Here is an 18,537-nt window from a genome sequence, read left to right on the forward strand (position 1 = left end):
GCATCATCCACACAATTGCGAAGACGGCAAGAGCTGACAAGTGCGAGAATTATCGCACCATCAGCTTAACAGCTCATGCATCGAAGGTGCTTACAAGAATAATATACAGAAGAATGGAAAAGAAAATTGAGAATGCGCTAGGTGACGATCAGTTTGGCTTTAGGAAAAGTAAAGGGACGAGAGAGGCAATTCTGACGTTACGGCTAATAATAGAAGAAAGGCTAAAGAAAAATCAAGACACTTTCATAGGATTTGTCGAGCTGGAAAAAGCGTTCGACAATATAAAATGGTGCAAGCTGTTCGAGATTCTGAAAAAAGTAGGGGTAAGCTATAGGGAGAGACGGGTCATATACAATATGTACAACAACCAAGAGGGAATAATAAGAGTGGACGATCAAGAACGAACTGCTCGTATTAAGAAGGGTGTAAGACAAGGCTGTAGCCTTTCGCCCCTACTCTTCAATCTGTGCATCGAGGAAGCAATGATGGAAATAAAAGAAAGGTTCAGGAGTGGAATTAAAATACAAGGTGAAAGGATATCAATGATACGATTCGCTGATGACATTGCTATCCTGAGTGAAAGTGAAGAAGAATTAAATGATCTGCTGAACGGAATGAACAGTCTAATGAATACACATTATGGTTTGAGAGTAAATCGGAGAAGGACGAAGGTAATGAGAAGTAGTAGAAATGAGAACAGCGAGAAACGTAACATCAGGATTGATGGTCACGAAGTCAATGAAGTTAAGGAATTCTGCTACCTATGCAGTAAAATAACCAATGACGGACGGTGTTGTGTGTAGACAAGAGAGCCTAGACACAATGAGAGGAAGCCGAAAGGCACGCGCTTAAACTCACGCCGGCTGGCGTGAGGTCTGAAACAGGATACGTAATGAATGCTACAAAGAAAGGTACGTAGCTTCTGGAATACTTAACTTTAATCCAAATTTGTAGAACATCGCTCTTGATGATACATTAATAGAATCTCAATATCAATTGAATACGGCGCCTTGCTAGGTCGTAGCAAATGTAGCTGAAGGCTATGCTAACTATCGTCTCGGCAAATGAGAGCGTAATTGTCAGTAATCCATCTCAGGCAAAGTCGGCCGTACAACTGGGGCGAGTGCCAGTACGTCTCTCTAGACCTGCCGTGTGGCGGCGCTCGGTCTGCAATTACTGACAGTGGCGACACGCGGGTCCGACGTATACTAATGGACTGCGGCCGATTTAAAAGGCTACCACCTAGCAAGTGTGGTGTCTGGCGGTGACACCACAGACGGAGCAAGGAGGACATCGAAAGCAGACTCGCTATGGCAAAAAAGGCATTTCTGGCCAAGAGAAGTCTACTAATATCAAATACCGGCCTTAATTTGAGGAAGAAATTTCTGGGGATGTACGTCTGGAGTACAGCATTGTATGGTAGTGAAACATGGACTGTGGGAAAACCGGAACAGAAGAGAATCGAAGCATTTGAGATGTGGTGCTATAGACGAATGTTGAAAATTAGGTGGACTGATAAGGTAAGGAATGAGGAGTTTCTACGCAGAATCGGAGTGGAAAGGGATATGTGGAAAACACTGATAAGGAGAAGGGACAGGATGATAGGACATCTGCTAAGACATGAGGGAATGACTTCTATGGTACTAGAGGGAGCTGTAGGGGGCAAAAACTGCAGAGGAAGACAGAGATTGGAATACGTCAAGCAAATAATTGAGGACGTAGGTTGCAAGTGCTACTCTGAGATGTAGAGGTTAGCACAGGAAAGGAATTCGTGGCGGGCCGCATCAAACCAGTCAGTAGACTGATGACAAAAAAAAAAAAAAATGTGTGTATACCAACAGTCTGTACCAGATTAAAAATAAGGTTGTGTTCAGCGCACCAGAAATAATTAAATGAAACTGAATATTTGTTTTGCTTGTCATCTAGATTGTCGAGAAATGTGAAATAGAATGCTCAACAAAATGTTGGAATCCTGTCGTAAAATGTAGTCCACGACTGAGCTAGGCACTTCGTGCATTATCCAGTTAGAGTCCATATGCTGGACGGTGTTAACTACTGCCATGCTTTGCGGCCATTTTCCAGTCATGTAAACATACCGCTCCCGCAGAGGAACACGGTGACCACCTCAGTATCAATAACAACTTCATTCAGTTTGTGTTCAGCATTGCAGTAACATGCCATGTAGAGGTGTGGAACACTTTGACAGGGCCAGGGTAGTGGCTTCACTTTCAGCACGTTATACACAGCAAGATGGTGGCGATCGGTTACATGTCACTCAAAGTGGTGTGTCTAAGATATGGAGAAAATACAGAGACAAGGGAAGTGTGGACGATGGACCTCCTATGGCCGTCCTCGTATGACAACACCAATGCAAGGTCATTTCCTCCAACATTTCCTCCAACATGTTTTCCAGAATGCTTCCTCAAATTGTGGCACCATTTAAGCCAATGTTATACATTTTAAGGAGGCCAAACTTTTACCAGATATGCATGGCATGATGGTTGAGGTACTAGACCTATTTAATTCCACCTATTATGTATATTACAAGAATAAAAAATTATCACATCTTACATTATAAATTTTTACCTAATAAAAATGTTATTTTTTCTATAATTTAGTTGATTCTGCAATAAAGCTTAGGTCTATTACATAAGCATGGACTATAGCAAGTTACAGAAAAAATTAGAGCAATGCTTTATAAACTTTAGGAAATATATGTACTTGAATTCTGAAACATACAACGTGCGAGATTTTGCGAATGATGATATGAGTCCAATTAAACTGTGCCTCAGAACATTCCTCAAGCATAGTCTTCATCCTACAGCATTTCTTCATCTTCAAGCTTCCTCTTGGCATTCCTTCTAGCACTTGTTGCTTCTTTCGTAACTTGAGGAGCGAATCTTTCAGCTTCATGCACCCGTTGTCTGTCACACGCAAGCAATTGATCTTCCCTATTAGAGCCACATTTTATGCCTAAATTTCTCAAGACTTCCAACCTTCCTATCACTCCATCATTGAAACTTATGACTGCATATAGTACACCAACTTTTAATATATTTAGTGATACAAAAAAGAAATGGTTCAAATGGCTCTGAGCACTATGGGACTTAACTTCTGAGGTCATAAGTCCCCCAGAACTTAGAAGTACTTAAACCTAACTAACCTAAGGACATCACACACATCCATGCTCGAGGCAGGATTCGAACCGTAGCGGTCGTGCGGTTCCAGACTGGAGCGCCTAGAAGCGCTCGGCCACTCCGGCCGGCATTTAGTCATGCAAAAACATTGTTGGGTAATCTTTCCCATATGCAAAGGTTGGAACTTCCATTTGTATTCTGAGTGCCCCCATGAAGACATTTACTAAGCAAAACAGGGTCACTCAGGTCTCTAAAAATTGGTTTATTTCATTTATAAAAGGCACAGGTATATTTGACCACTTTCTTTTGCTTTTTGGTAACCACAGCAAGAATCTGCTCCTTTAGGGCAATGTCCGTGAACAGGGTGGTCACCTGTGGACAACTTATGAAAGTAGGTGGCCCATACAGCTTTTCTCATTGCTGTAACGTCATTCAGAGGTGCAGTGCGTCAAATGGGCAGTCCATAATAGCTCTGGAGGAGGTCTATTTCAGTTTCTGTCAACCTGCCTCGGCCAGACAGAGATTTTCCATGAGATAAGCAACTTTCCTTTCATTTCTCTTCGTAGCTTCCTCAATCTAGCACCCATCCTCTTTTGCACTCGTCCACAACATTCCAGGTCTGTTACCAAGGTATCACCATAAACATTGAACTCATTAATTTTATTGAAAGCTTCAGATTCCCCATCGCCTAGGTACTTCGTATATCTTACGTTATAAACGGGCACCGACCTCTGAAATATTTTTAGAGCTCCATCATACTCCATACCTCCACCGTAACCATCATGATCCTTAGAACACAGATGTTCAATACGTCCTTCAGCGTTACCACGGCAGGTGCGGCAGTACTTAGATAAGCACTCAACATCAACAACTTTTCCATTCTCCAAAGAAGTACAACTTACAACACCATTCAAGGAACTATGTCCTCGACATTGCCATGTACCACAGAGCGCAACAGCAATGTGCCTGCTTCCTCTAATATTTACCGTTTCTTCTACTGGAGGTTTCATAGATGCTTTAGACACACAAGGCTTTAGACACACAAATCACCTAAAAGTATTTTTATGTACTTGCTGAACCTACTGGGAGGAGGAGGAAGGTCCATCAAACCACAGAACGTTTGAGCAGCCTTTTTTCCTTTTAATATTGCAGGCATTGCATGCAATAACTTCAAATTCACATCATATGAATTACGCACAACGTTCGAAGTCATTTTCGAGGTAGATTTATTGCAGGATCTACACAGAACAATTAATTTTGACGCTAATCCCTTTCTGCTACTTTGTTGTTCGGTTATTTCCAGACAGTCTACACCATCACATTATTTACAGTTCACCACTTCCTTTATCAAAGAAGATAAGGTGCGCACAACAACAACAACAACAAATCCACTACAAACAGCGTCATTGTTAACACAAAAATTTGAATCGCCAGGAGGTGTGCCATGTGGGAGTTTCTTCCCTGAAGAAATGATACATAGGTTACTTTCAACAGTGTGGCTTGTTTTGTTTATGAACTGGTTACTAATGAAGTTCCTTTTATTGAATTTCTTGATGCGTGTCATAGTTAGTATTTATTGCACACTAAAGGATATGTACTTCCAGAAATACATGTAGCACTTGGACAACAAACATTCAGTAACATGTGAAAAACTGCTTCAGCGATACAAAAGTAAATACTAGCAAAGATAATCATTTAAAGACACTAGAAACTTTCACTGTTATGAAGATATACATTGTATCATATGTATAATCGCTGGAAACAGGAAATTCACAGTTCTTTTCGAAATAATACTGGTTTCTGTAACAGAAATAAAGGGAGAAAGGCGGTATACATGACCGTAACTTTAAAATTTGGTATTCATATGTCATTTTTCATTCGAAACCGTTCAATGTATATATCAATGTAATGAGGATAGATTATAGAATTTAATAAAGTCATTAAAAAATTTCGATTTTTTCCACCACCCTCTATCCTTGAGTACTTTATAAAGAAAGGTATGAAAGCAAACGACATTCATGGCCATTTCCAAACTACACTGGATGACTCTGCTCCTTCATATTCAACTGTTGCCTAGTGGACAAATTAATTTATAGTTGGTCGGGAAAGCTAAGATTATGATCCGCGCAGTGGTCAGCCAAGATGTGTCACTACTCCAGAAATCATTGCAAAAGTGCGCAAAATGGTTACGGAGGATCGCCAATTGAAGTGTGTGAAATTGCTCACACTTGCCAGATGTCATCTGAAAATGTGTATCACATTTTAACTGAAGAAATACAAATGAAAAAAATTATCTGCAAAATGGGTGCTGCAACTCTTGACGATGGATCAAAAACGCATGAGAATGGACATATTGGAACAATGTTTGCCCCATTTTAGCATAAACGAACAAGATTTTTTGCGCCGGTTTGTGACCACAGATGAAACTTGGGTTCACTACTATACCTCAGAGACTAAACAACAGTCAAAGCATTGGAAACATGCTGATTCTCCGCCACCAAAGAAAGCAAAGACAATGCCTTCGGCGGGAAAGATCATGGCAACAGTGTTCTGGCATACGAAGCGGATTCTGTTTGTAGATTATCTCCCCACTAAGCAAACAATCACTGGAGAATACTATGCTAAACTCCTGGACAAATTGCAACAAAAGATACGCGAAAAAGGCTAGGTTTAGCAAGAAATAAAGTCATCTTCCATTAAGACAATGCGCGACCTCACACATGTGCCGTCGCCATGGCAAAATTACACGAACTAAGGTATGAATTGTTGCCACACTCGCCTTATTCACCCGATATGGTTCCGTCAGTCTTCCATCTCTTCGCAAAACTGAAAATTTTTCTCGGTGGACGAGGATTCACTTCAAACGAAGAATTGTTAGTCGGAGTTGACAACTATTTTGCACGCCTGGAGGAAACTCATTTTCGAGATGGGATTAAGGCGCTGGAACATCGCATTACTCCACAAGGAGACTACATTGAAAAATAAAAAACGTTTTAGTGATGTAAGTACTTTTTTCTGTTCCGTTCCGAGAACTTTTCAAACCACTCTCGTAAAAGTAGATAGAGAGTATTCTGTTGTCAGTAGAGAGGAGGTCAGGGGAAGTTAGGTCAGGGAGCTCAGTGACTTCAGACGTGAACTGGTCTTCGGCTATCACCTGAATAACAACCATCAGCGGCATTTCAAACCTTCTGAAGCCGCTCAGTCATGACTAGCCAGACCTCGCGTACTTGCGCATGGGGACCGTCGAACATTGCAGAGGTCTGTTGTAAAACACGGCATGAAGTCGGCGGAGGAGATCACTTCAGCCACGAGTCCCGCTTCGAACTCAGCACCGATACGCAGCGAAGACCTGTCTGGAGAAGCCCTGGACAACGGTGGGAAACCAGCGTGATTGTCGCCCGCCATACATCCTGTAACTCTAACAATTTGTCGGCTAGCAGTCAAGCTAGCACTGTGGCTGGAGCAGCTCCTCATAAGCCACACATTTCTATAGTCAGAGCTAAGCGGAGAGGGAGGTGGCCTAAACAGCCACCGGACGGTGAATGACTGGAAATTAATGATTTGGAGTGACGAATCACACTGTGCCCTGTGGAAATCCGATAGAAAGTTTTGTGTTCAGCGAACGCCTGGATGAAATTGTCTGCCATCATGTGTGGCGCTAACAGTAAAGTGCAGAGGAGGTGGTGTTACGGTGTGCGGGTGTGACGGAAATAAAAGAAAGGTTCAAGAATGGGATTAAAATTCAGGTTGAAAGGAAATCAGTGGTAAGCTTCGCTGATGACTTTGCTATACTCAATGGCAATGAAGAAGAACTACAGGATGTGTTGTATGGAATGATCTAATGACTACAGAATATGGACTGAAAGTAAATCGAAGAAAGACGAAAGTAATGAGAAGCAGCAGAAATAAGAACAGCGAGAAACTTAACATCAGGACTGATGGTCCCAAAGCAAATGAAGTTACGGAATTCTGCCACATAGGCAGCAAAATAACCAATGACGGACGGGGCAAGGACGACTTAAAAAGCAGACTAGCAATGGCAAAAAGGGAACTTCTGGCTAAGAGAAGTCTACTAGTATTAAACACAGACCATCATTTGAGGATGTACTGTTGGAGACCAGATTGTACGGTAGTGAAATACGGACTGTGGGAAAACTGGGAGAGAAGAAAATCGAAGCATTTGAGACGTGGCGCTACAGAAGCATGTTGAAAATTAGATGCAGAATCAGAGAGGAAAGGAATATGTGGAAAACACTGACAAGGAGAAGGGACAGGATGATAGGACGTCTGTCAAAACATGAGGGAATGACTTACATGGTATTAGAGGGAGCTGTAAAGGGCAAAAAGATAGAGATTGGAATATATCCAGCAAATAATTGAGGACATACGATGCAAGTGCTACTCAGAGATGCAGATCTTCGCGCAGCACAGGAATTCGTGGTGGGGCACATAGAACTAGTCAGAAGAGTGACGACGAAAAAAACTGTTTTTCTTTGATTGCCCTCGTGACAACCTAAGTACCTTGGTATATGAGCAGATTTTACCGCGTTTTATACTGCATAGAGTAACAGTTCGGAGACAATGGTTGTTTGTATCAGCGTCATAGTGCACCTTGACATAAAGAAGCAGATGTGAAGCAATGTTTTGTGGAAAATAACATTCCTGAAATCGTCTGGCTTACCCAGAGTCCCGATCTGTACACAGTGGATACCTTTGCGATGGATTACAACATCGACTTCGCTCCAGACCCTATCGTCCAACATCTCTTTCGGTTCATGATGAAAAATCCACTCCACCTGGTTCTCCTCAACGCAGTGAGCTACTTGGAAGTTGACTTCCCCCTCTCTAATTGCTCCAATCCACACCTCGCTCCACATTAAACCCACCAACCACCAATAGCACCTCCGTTTGGCCAGCTGACATCCCCTTCTCACCAAAAATCCCTCCCACACAGCCTATCCGTCCGGGGATGGCTTACCTGCACTGGAAAGAACTCCTTTTCCCAGTTTGCTGAAGTACTCAGAAAGACCTTCATAGACAGGAGCCATCCTCTGGACATAGTCCTCAGCAGAAGTTCAGACACCTCCCTGAGAAGAGTCGACAGGACAGTTCAAGCCCTCATAAAGATGAGGGGTGGACACACCCCATATTAATGGCCACTAACAGGTGTCCGGATATTTTTGAGTGGATAGTATACGTTCTCCTTCAACAGGTCGTACAGAGTAAAGCCTACCTTTGTCGTGGAGATATGCAGCCCACGCAAGAACGGAGCTCAGTGATCCCGTCGGCAGATCTCGGTGCCGGCTATCCGCTAGACTGACGCTGGGAAACCGTCCGCCCGCGACCGCACGTGATGTTCGCTCCTGAAGATGCCACACGTTTCGGCCGCGTCGGCCCCACACTGCCTTCTCCCACGGCGGCGGCCGCCCTCTACTGCCGCTTCTTATCGCGGGGTCCGGCACCTGAGACCGTGATTTCCTTATCGTCCGTACACCAACAGCACGACGTCTGATCTCCGCGATACCATCTCCCGCGCGGTAACTTACACTTACGTAACCCCACTGTCTCTCAAGGCAGATTCACATTACCCCACAGATTTAAGTAAGTCGCGAATTACTTAGTGACCGAACGTTGTTGTTGTTGTTGTGGTCTTCAGTCCTGAGAATGGTTTGATTCAGCTCTCCATGCTACTCTATCCTGTGCAAGCTGCTTCATCTCCCAGTACCTACTGCAGCCTACATCCTTCTGAATCTGCTTAGTGTATTCATCTCTTGGTCTCCTCTACGATTTTTACCCTCCACGCAGCCCTACAGTACTAAATTGGTGGTCCCTCGATGCCTCAGAACATGTCATACCAACCGATCCCTTCATCTACTCAAGTTGTGCCACAAACTCCTCTTCTCCCCAGTTCTATTCAATACTTCTACCCATCTATTCTTCAGCATTCTTCTGTAGCACCACATTTCGAAAGCTTTTATTCTCTTCTTGTCCAAAGTATTTATCATCCATGTTTCAATTCCATACATGGCTACACCGCATACAAATACTTTCAGAACGACTTCCTGACACTTATATCTACACTCGTGTTAACAAATTTCTCTTCTTCAGAAACGCTTTCCTTGCCATTCCCAGTCTACATCTTATATCCTCTCTACTTCGACCATCATCAGTTATTTTGCTCCACAAATAGCAAAACTCCTTTACTACTTTAAGTGTCTCATTTCCTAATCCAATTCCCTCAGCATCACCCGACTTAGTTCGACTACATTCCATTATCCTCGTTTTGCTTTTGTTGATGTTCATCTTATACCCTTCTTTCAAGACACTGTCCATTCCGTTCAACTGCTCTTGTAAGTCCTTTGCTGTCTCTGAAAGAATTTCAATGTCATCGGCGAACTTCAAACTTTTTATTTCTTCTCCACGGATTTTAATGCCTAATCCGAACTTTTAATTTGTTTCCTTTACTGCTTGCTCAATATACAGATTGAATAGCATCGGGGAGAGGCCACAACCCGGTCTCACTCCCTTCCCAACCACTGCTTACCTTTCATGTCCCTCGACTCTTATAACTGCCTGACCGAACGTATATGAAGCATATTGCTTAGTGCAGCTGTAGTGTGACAGAATTTTCGGTCACAATGCTGTGCGACGTAAGGTAAAGGTACGTTTACAAGGGCCATAAAAATTGGATATTTCTAACAGTATAGCCCAATTGCCAGCCAGTATTGCAAAGGAACATTTCAGCCACACATATGAAGCCATATTCTTCGCTGATTCTCCGGAGAACAAATGGCTCTGAGCACTATGCGACTTAACTTCTGAGGTCATCAGTCGCCTAGAACGTAGAACTAATTAAACCTAACTAACCTAAGGACATCACACACATCCATGCCCGAGGCAGGATTCGAACCTGCGACCGGAGCAGTCGCTCGGCTCCAGACTGTAGCGCCTAGAACCGCACGGCCACTTCGGCCGGCTCTCCGGAGAACCTTTTAATTCCTTATCTTATCCGTCCCCTGATTTTCAACTTCAAACACATCGATTCTCTTCCGTTCCCATTTTCCCACTATCCGTAGTCGATAGCATCCAATGCAGCGCTCCAAACGAACATTTTCTGAAGTTCTTCCTGAAGATTAAAGCCTGTGTTTGATACTAGGAGACTTCTCTTGGCCAGAAATGTTCTTTTTTCAAGCGCTAATCTGCTTTTCATGTTCTCCTAGCTTCGTCCGTCATGGGTTACTTTGCTTCCATGTTAGCAGAATTCCTTAACTTCGTAATCACCAGTTATGATGTCAAGTTCCCGCTGTTCTCATTTCTGCTACTTTTCATTACTTTCGCTGAGGATAGCAATGTTGTCAGCGAATCATTATTGATATACACACATCAAAAAAAGTTTTGCATCACCTCGCTTCCGAGAGTTCCGAAACGTGTACAGAAAACTGGAATAGAGATCAACATAAACATCATTTCCGCCATTTTTATTGTTCATGAAAACCACACATTGCATGTTGTACGACCATACAGCGAGACCTTCAAAGGTGGTGGTCCAGATCGCTGTACACACCGGTACCTCTAATACCCAGCAGCACTTCTACTTGCATTGATGCATGCCTCTATTCGTCGTGGCATACTATCCACAAGTTCATTAAGGCACTGTTGGTCCAGATTGTCCCACTCCTCAACGGCGATTCGGCGTTGATCTCTCAGAGTGGTTTGTGGTCACGTCCTCCATAAACAGCCCTTTTCAATCTATCCTAGGCGTGTTCGATAGGACTCATGTCTGGAGAACATGCTGGCCACTCTACTCGAGCGATGTCGTTATCCTGAAGGAAGTCATTCCCAAGATTTACACGATGGGGGCGTGAATTGTCGTCCATGAAGACGAATGCCTCGCCAATATGCTGCCGATATGGTTGCAATATCGGGCGGAGGATGGCATTCATGTATCGTACAGTCGTTACGGCATCTTCCATGACCACCAGTGGAGTACGTCGGCCCCACATAATGAAAGCCCTAAACAAGAGGGAACCTCCATCTTCCTGCACTCGCTGGACAGTGTGTCTAAAGCGTTCAGTCTGACCGGGTTGCCTCCAAACACGTCTCCAATGATTGTCTGGTCGAAGGCATATGCGACACTCCTCGGTGAAGAGAACGTGATGCCAATCCTGAGTGGTCCATTCGTCATGTTGTTGGGCTCGTCTGTACCGCTCTGCATGGTGTCGTGGTTGCAAAGATGGACCTCGCCATGGACGTCGGGAGTGAAGTTGCGCATCATGCAGCCTACTGCTCAATCTGAGTCGTAACACGAAGTCCTGTGCCTGCACCAAAAGCATTATTCAACATGGTGGCGTTGCTGTCAGGGTTCCTCCGAGCCATAATTCGTAGGTAGCGGTCTTCCACTGCAGTAGTAGCCCTTGGGCGGCCTGAGCGAGGCAAGTCATCGACAGTTCCTGTCTCTCTGTCCAAGAAACATCGCTTTGGTTGACTCCGAGACGCCTGGAGACTTCTCTTGTTGAGAGGCCTTCCTGGCAAAATGTAACAATGTGGACGCGATCGAACCGCGGTATTGAGCGTCTAGGCATGGTTGAACTACAGACAACACGAGCCGTGTACCTCCTTCCTTGTGGAATGACCTGAACTGTTCGGCTGTCGGACCCCTTCTATCTAATACGCGCTGCTCATATATGGTTTGCTCACATCTTTGGGCGGGTTTAGTGACATCTCTGAACAGTCAAAGGTACTTTGCCAGAGATACAATATCCACAGTCAACGTGTACCTTCAGGGTTATTCAAAACTTTTTTTGTTGTGTGTATTTTAATCGCACTCTTGGAATTTTCTTTTATTTACGCCATACACCAAGCAGATTCAGAAGGATGTAGGTTGTAGTAGGTACTGGGAGATGAAGAAGCTTGCACAGAATAGATTAGCAAGGAGAGCTGCATCAAACCAGTCTCAGGACTGAAGACCACATGCCGGCCGAAGTGGTCGTGCGGTTAAAGGCGCTGCAGTCTGGAGCCGCATGACCGCTACGGTCGCAGGTTCGAATCCTGCCACGGGCATGGATGTTTGTGATGTCCTTAGGTTAGTTAGGTTTAACTAGTTCTAAGTTCTAGGGGACTAATGACCTCAGCAGTTGAGTCCCATAGTGCTCAGAGCCATTTCAGCCATTTTTTTTTTTGAAGACCACAACTACAACAACATGCCATTACTTCTTTCATGTATGGTTTGGACAGTTGGGGCGAAAAGTATATTCCTGTCTTTCATCCTTTTTAATCTGAGTTCTTCGTTGTTGGTCTTCCAGTCTTACTGATCTCTCGTGCTTCTTGTACACATTGTACATCAACTGTGTTTTCCTGTAGTTTAATCTCTTTTTTCTTAGAGTGTTAATCCTCTTGCACCATTTCACATTGTCGAACGCATGTCACAGATCGACAAGCCCTGTGTACATATCTTGATTTTTCTTCGGTCTTGCTTCCATTATCACACGCAACGTCGGAACCGCCTCTCTTTCTTAAAGTGAAGCTGATCTTCATGTAACAGATCCTCAGTTTTCTTTTCCATTCTACCGTATATTATTCTTGTCAGGATCTCAGATGCATGAGATGTTAAGTTGCTGCAGTCAGAATTATGTGGGCGATGTTTTTCCGAAAGTGTGTTGGTATGTCGCCAGTATCTTAGATTGTACACACATAGTGGTTTGGTTGCCTCCTGTACGACAATGTTACAGGCAACTGTTGCTCGACAATGTTTGTGGCGATATGTTTCGGGACTTAGTGTTCACGTGGGGCCACTTTATAGGCCCAAAGTGGACGAGCGCGAGGTTGCGGAAGTGTGATTGACTCTCCTGCTTTTACATCGCGCAAGGAAGCAAGATAAAGAAACAAGACAAATAGACTTTTTTAAGTAAGATGAATGCTTCAGAAAACTGAACTCGTGAACTGGTGCTGGATGCATACCTTTACCAGAACGCCGAAAAATGATGTTTAATGTCTCGTGCAAGTAATAGTGGTCCGAGAATTGGCAAAGCCGACAGGAGGAGACTGTATACCAGTTGCAATGCGATTGGGGATCACCCTTTGGGCCGGCCTCTGTGGCCGAGCGGTTCTAGGCGCTTCAGTCTGGAATCGCGCGACCGCTACGGTCGCAGGTTCGAATCCTGCCTCGGGCATGGATGTGTGTGATGTCCTTAGGTTAGTTAGGTTTAAGTAGTTCTAAGTTCTAGAGGACTGATGACCTCAGATGTTAAGCCCCATAGTGCTCAGAGGCATGTGAACAATTTTTTCACCCTTTGTTTCTAGCTACTGGCGATTTGTACAGAAATTTAATGTCAACTATTCCTCAGTAACACCAGACACCAGAAGCATGAAATGCTTTGGTAGCAGGACTGAAATGTAAGTTTGAAATAAGAATACAATTTTATTTATGTTTAATTGCTGTTCGCCTGCACGCACCACCGAATACACTATGAATTCCCGCTTCAGGCACGTGTCGAGATAGTATGAAACTCACGACATCAGATACAAACCATGTGTTGAAGATCCATCTGCGCTTCCACTCTTCCTGTGCAACATTTCTGCATCGCATTTGGCAAAGGTTCGTAGACCTCGGAATTTTTTGTATGCTTCATCAAGCGTAATTCCTAGCACATCGGCAACAACTTGCCAAGTGTCATGTTTCCCACTGTGAACTTTGCGTGCATTACTTTCGACGTCCCGTAGCTCTGTTTGCAGGTGAGTGGTGTTTATGAAATTCCATGTTCTCCATTTTGCCCACTTCTCCATTGCTGTATCCAACAAACTCGGAACAACAAACAACAGACAAAGCAGTTAGCTATGCGTATGCGCGCAAACTTTCGAACAAAAGTGAAACGATATTGTTTTCGCACGCTTACGTGACTGTAGCGCTGTCAGTGAGGGAAGTACGAAACAATGGTGAGAGGGTGAGAGCCAGAGGAACGCATTTACATACAAGAACAGAGATACTGTCCTGCAATATTAAATATTCTCGACCCTTGGTGAACAACACTAGCAAACACTCGGCAATACGTCGGCAACCAACCGCAATATCAACAATGTTAGGAAATTGATTCGCAGTTGCAAATTCCTTTAACATCATCTGTATTAGGTAGGAAATACATTCTAAGACCAAAAACTCTCGCCATGTGTGGGCAGGCATTATCTTGATGGAATGTAAGCCCAGGATACCTTACCACGAAGTGCAACAGAAGAGGTGTAACATACCGTCAACGTACGGCTGTGCTGTGAGAGTGCCACAGATGAGAACCAAAGGAGTCCTGCGATGAAAAGAAATGCTATCCCAGATCGTAACTCCTAGTTGTCTGGCGTATGGCGCGCGACAATCAGGTTGTCATCGCACCGCTGTCCAGGCCGTCTCCAGAAACGTCTTTGGCCTGGAATCTCATTGACTGGAGTAGGTCTTCAGTGAACAGATCCGCTTCGAACAAAGCCCCGACGATCAGCGAAGACGTGTCTGCAGACGCCGTGGACAGCGGCGAAATACCAACTTGACTGTCGCCCGCCATTGTATTTTATTTATTTATTTATTTATCTTTTTCTTGGGGGTGGGGGGTGGGGGGGGGGTGCTCATCATTCTTCTGACTGGTTTGACGGCGCGCCACGAATTCTTCATTCCTGTCCTGTGTTAACCTCTTCACCTCAGAGTACCAATTGCAGCCTACGTCCTCTGTTATTAGCTGGATGTACTCCAATCTCTGTCTTCCTCTACAGTTTTTGCCCTCTACAGCTCCCTCTAGTACCATGGAAGTCGTTCCCTCATGTCTTAGCAGATGTCCTATCATCCTGTCCCTTCTCCTTATCAGTGTTTTCCACATATTCCTTTCCTCTCCGATTCTGCACAGAATCTCCTCATTCCTTACCTTATCAGTCCACTTAATTTTCAACATTCGTCTGTAGCACCACATCTCAAATGCATCGATTAGTCCAGTGAAACTGTCAGAAAAAACGCCTGTACCTTGCAAAATGTGGGGTAGAATATTTTATTTTTTTAACTCGTTCATATTGTTGGAAAGGTTAGAAAACGAAGTTTTGCCAACAAAATTTCTCTTGGGAAAACTTTTTGCAGCCAAAAAACTTCGAAAATTTCGGACTTTTTTCCGATTTTTTAAAATATCTCCGTTTCATTTGCTCTTATCGCTTTGACGTCTATTTTCTTTTTTTAAAGAGCACAAAATTGTCTACAAATTTTATTCTTACCATTTTTTTCTACTCCCAGTATCTAAGGCGCTACAGCGCGTCAACAAATACCAATTTTTCAAATTTCGAGCACAGTGGCAAATTACCTAATTTTTGAACACTGTTATTTCAGTTACTATTTTTGTAGTATATACATATTACTCATCATGTTATTCATCGGAATTTACCATCTCACTCTGCTGCAGGGCCTTGGTTTTCAGTGCACCCTCCCTTCCCTGAAAGTGATTTTATAACGTCTATCAGCAATGGTGTTATCGGAACGGAGGATGTTAATTGTCATATGTGTCACGAAGAGGGGGAAAAAGCCATGAAAAGAATAGTTGGTAACAATTTCCATGATGTAAAGTTCAGTAGAAAAGATAAAGTTGTGACTCCTCTCCTTTCTGCGTTCAATTCTGTAAAAGCTGGGAGCACTAAAATTACTCCTGTTGATCCTTTAACTCTTTTACAAAGGATTTGTTTAAGGAAACAAAGTGAAGAAGACTTAAAAGCCTTTCTGAAATATGAACTTGCTCCTTGCCCAATATCCCTATTCTCAGAAAAAGGCATGCGAAAAGGAACAAAATCTTCACTCTACAATGCCTTCGTTCCAGTGGAAGATGTGAAGTCGGGTGGACCGAGTAAATTTTTTGTCATTGATCTAGGGTACCTTATCCACAAAGTGACTTGGACTCGAAATGTTTGCTTCAAGTCAATAGCCCAAAGCTATGTTTCTTACCTGCAATGTCATTTTGGATCTCAATTTGCTATTGCATTTGATGGGAATCCATGTGAGGGAGACAAATGTAGCACAAAGGGTGCCGAGAGGATTCGTAGGTCCAAAAAACATTCTTCGGTTGACGTTGTGGTTGCATCAGAGATGGTGAACCAAGTCCCTCAGGACAAGTTCTTGTACAACGAACGAAACAAGTTGCGTTTGATCACAATTCTTAAAAAGGAATTTCTGGAGTGTAGCATTGAAGTACACCAGGCACAAGAAGATGCTGACGTTATGATTGTAACACCTGCCATTTCAAGAACCAAAGATTTTGTAACTGTTGCCATTGTAGGAGAAGATGTTGACCTGCTTGTGCTCATGACCGGTTTGGGGCAAGGCATTGAAAACTTATTTTTCTTAAAGCCAGGAAGAGGAAATGCAGAAGACAAGTGGTTTTCCACTGCATCTTACAAGTTTGGCAGTGAACATATTCTGTTCACTCACGCCTTTAGCGGATGTGATACAACATCCGCTTTTTTTGGTCAAGGAAAAATTAAGTGCTGCAATATTGTTGCGAAAAATGAACACCTAACCTCAGCGCTTTGCACGTTCAATAAACCACATGCTACCCGTGGAGAAATAATAACAGTAGAAGAACAGGTCACTATCGCATTGTATAGTGGAGGTGTCAGTAGTTCCCACACACTAGACCAGGGGCGGGCAAACGCTGCACGCGGCTCGTGAGCGCACACCGCTGCACGTGTGCTGCCAGCGTGCAGGCGTCGACAGGGGCTGTGGCGACTAGTGATGGGGAACTCGTGAATGAGTCGTCCAAATGAACGCTTCACTCCAGTGAAGTGTGAACTAACCACTCAATTTCAATGAACTGGTACTTCAAACTCTTCACAGATAGCACACTCCACACTTTCTTCTAGTTCACTCACTCTCTTCCCCTCTCCCTCTCCCACTACATCGGCGCTACGTTACTCACCCTCCCTTCACTTCAGCCCTCCCTCTACTGCCTGTCGACGAATCACGCGGTGTTTGTGGTGAGCGATAGGTTTTGGAGAGGTTGGGGAGGCGAGGGGAAGGCAGCGTCAGCCGCTTCCTGCAGTGCTGGCATCATTACCCGTGACTATTTGTGCAGTCAAACTTCGCGTCCACGGGTAGCTTGCCGTTGGCAGCGCTTGCAGACAAATGAATATTAAAGATACAAACGAAGAGGCTGGCTGTGTGAGCACGCACAGCTAACATGAGAATAAAAGGTTTGTTAATAACACTGAAAGAGGGATTTTACTTGAAATCGTACCAATGACTACAGGTGACAGTTTACGTTTTGAATGTGGAGGGTTATTATCCTCAACAAAAATAAAATCTACAGGAAAACTTCTGAATAATTACTTAACGTAGGTGTATAGACTTTGTGACAGTGGTAAACATACTCATTCTATTTTGGATTAAATTTTAAAAGGAACATAAAATTGGACTGCATTTCGTTGGTAGCCCTAGTTCTCAGTCCATGAATACAACAAATAATGTTTCACTTGGCAGATAAAGACTTTTTTGGGCGCTTCATGAAAAAATGTCGAGCAAGATTCAATGTATCACCTTCTTTATATGTGACAGGCTTCTCTGTTTATCTTTCCTTTGTCCCCTTCGACCATGCTCTATTTAACTCAGACGCTGTAAGAGCGTAAAACGTTGCGTGCACGTTACTGCATAGTTCGGCCATCTGTTGGTAAAATTATGAAGTATTACGAAGCTTTATTGTACGAGCGAGGCGAAGCGAGCGTAGCCGCGGCTGAGCGGTGAACTGGGCAACTTCGCGAGGCTTCCGTACTTCATGAATGAACTACTTCATTTGAACGCTTCGCGGCAAAGAGTGAAACGAATGAAGTAGTTCACGGGAATGAACGAGTTCGACCCATCTCTAGTGGCGACAGCCTGCAGGTTGCGGCAGTGTAGAGCCAGGCTAAGCTGCGGACGTTGATGCGAAGCGACCACTATGTAGTGAACGTTGTATTTCAAGAAACGGAGAAGTGGAGATTTGCTATCTTTTAAAAAGTAATGGGAGAATCATTTTTTCTTTGTGCAAAAACGTGAAAATTCGAAATGTTTAATATGTGGCAGCATTCTCGCTGGTCAACGGAAGTTTAGTATTGAATGCCATTATAATAAATTTCACAAGGACGAGTACAATTTACTGTCGGATTCTGAGCGGATGGGGAATTGACTGAGCTTAAGAAGAGCGATCTGACGATACCAGGTGAATCTGTCGTAGTTGGCCGGCCGGAGTGGCCGAGCGGTTCTAGGCACTACAGTCTGGAACCGCGCGACCGCTACGGTCGCAGGTTCGAATCCTGCCTCGGGCATGGATGTATGTGATGTCCTTAGGTTAGTTAGGTTTAAGTAGTTCTAAGTTCTAGGGGACTGATGACCACAGCAGTTAAGTCCAATAGTGCTCAGAGC

General features: G+C 43.8%; 1 protein-coding gene across 1 annotated transcript in view; it reads right to left on the minus strand.

Annotated features, from left to right (window-relative positions):
- LOC126210579 (uncharacterized) overlaps positions 1 to 8,552 on the minus strand; it is a 178,180-nt gene extending 169,628 nt beyond the window's left edge. Inside the window, exon 1 of the mRNA XM_049939844.1 lies at positions 8,371 to 8,552. The gene's annotated coding sequence lies outside the window, so the exon portion shown is untranslated. The remainder of the gene's footprint in view (positions 1 to 8,370) is intronic.
- Between the last annotated feature and the right edge of the window lie 9,985 nt (positions 8,553 to 18,537).

This window comes from Schistocerca nitens, chromosome 10 (assembly GCF_023898315.1).
Source record: "Schistocerca nitens isolate TAMUIC-IGC-003100 chromosome 10, iqSchNite1.1, whole genome shotgun sequence".
Taxonomy (NCBI): domain Eukaryota; kingdom Metazoa; phylum Arthropoda; class Insecta; order Orthoptera; family Acrididae; genus Schistocerca; species Schistocerca nitens.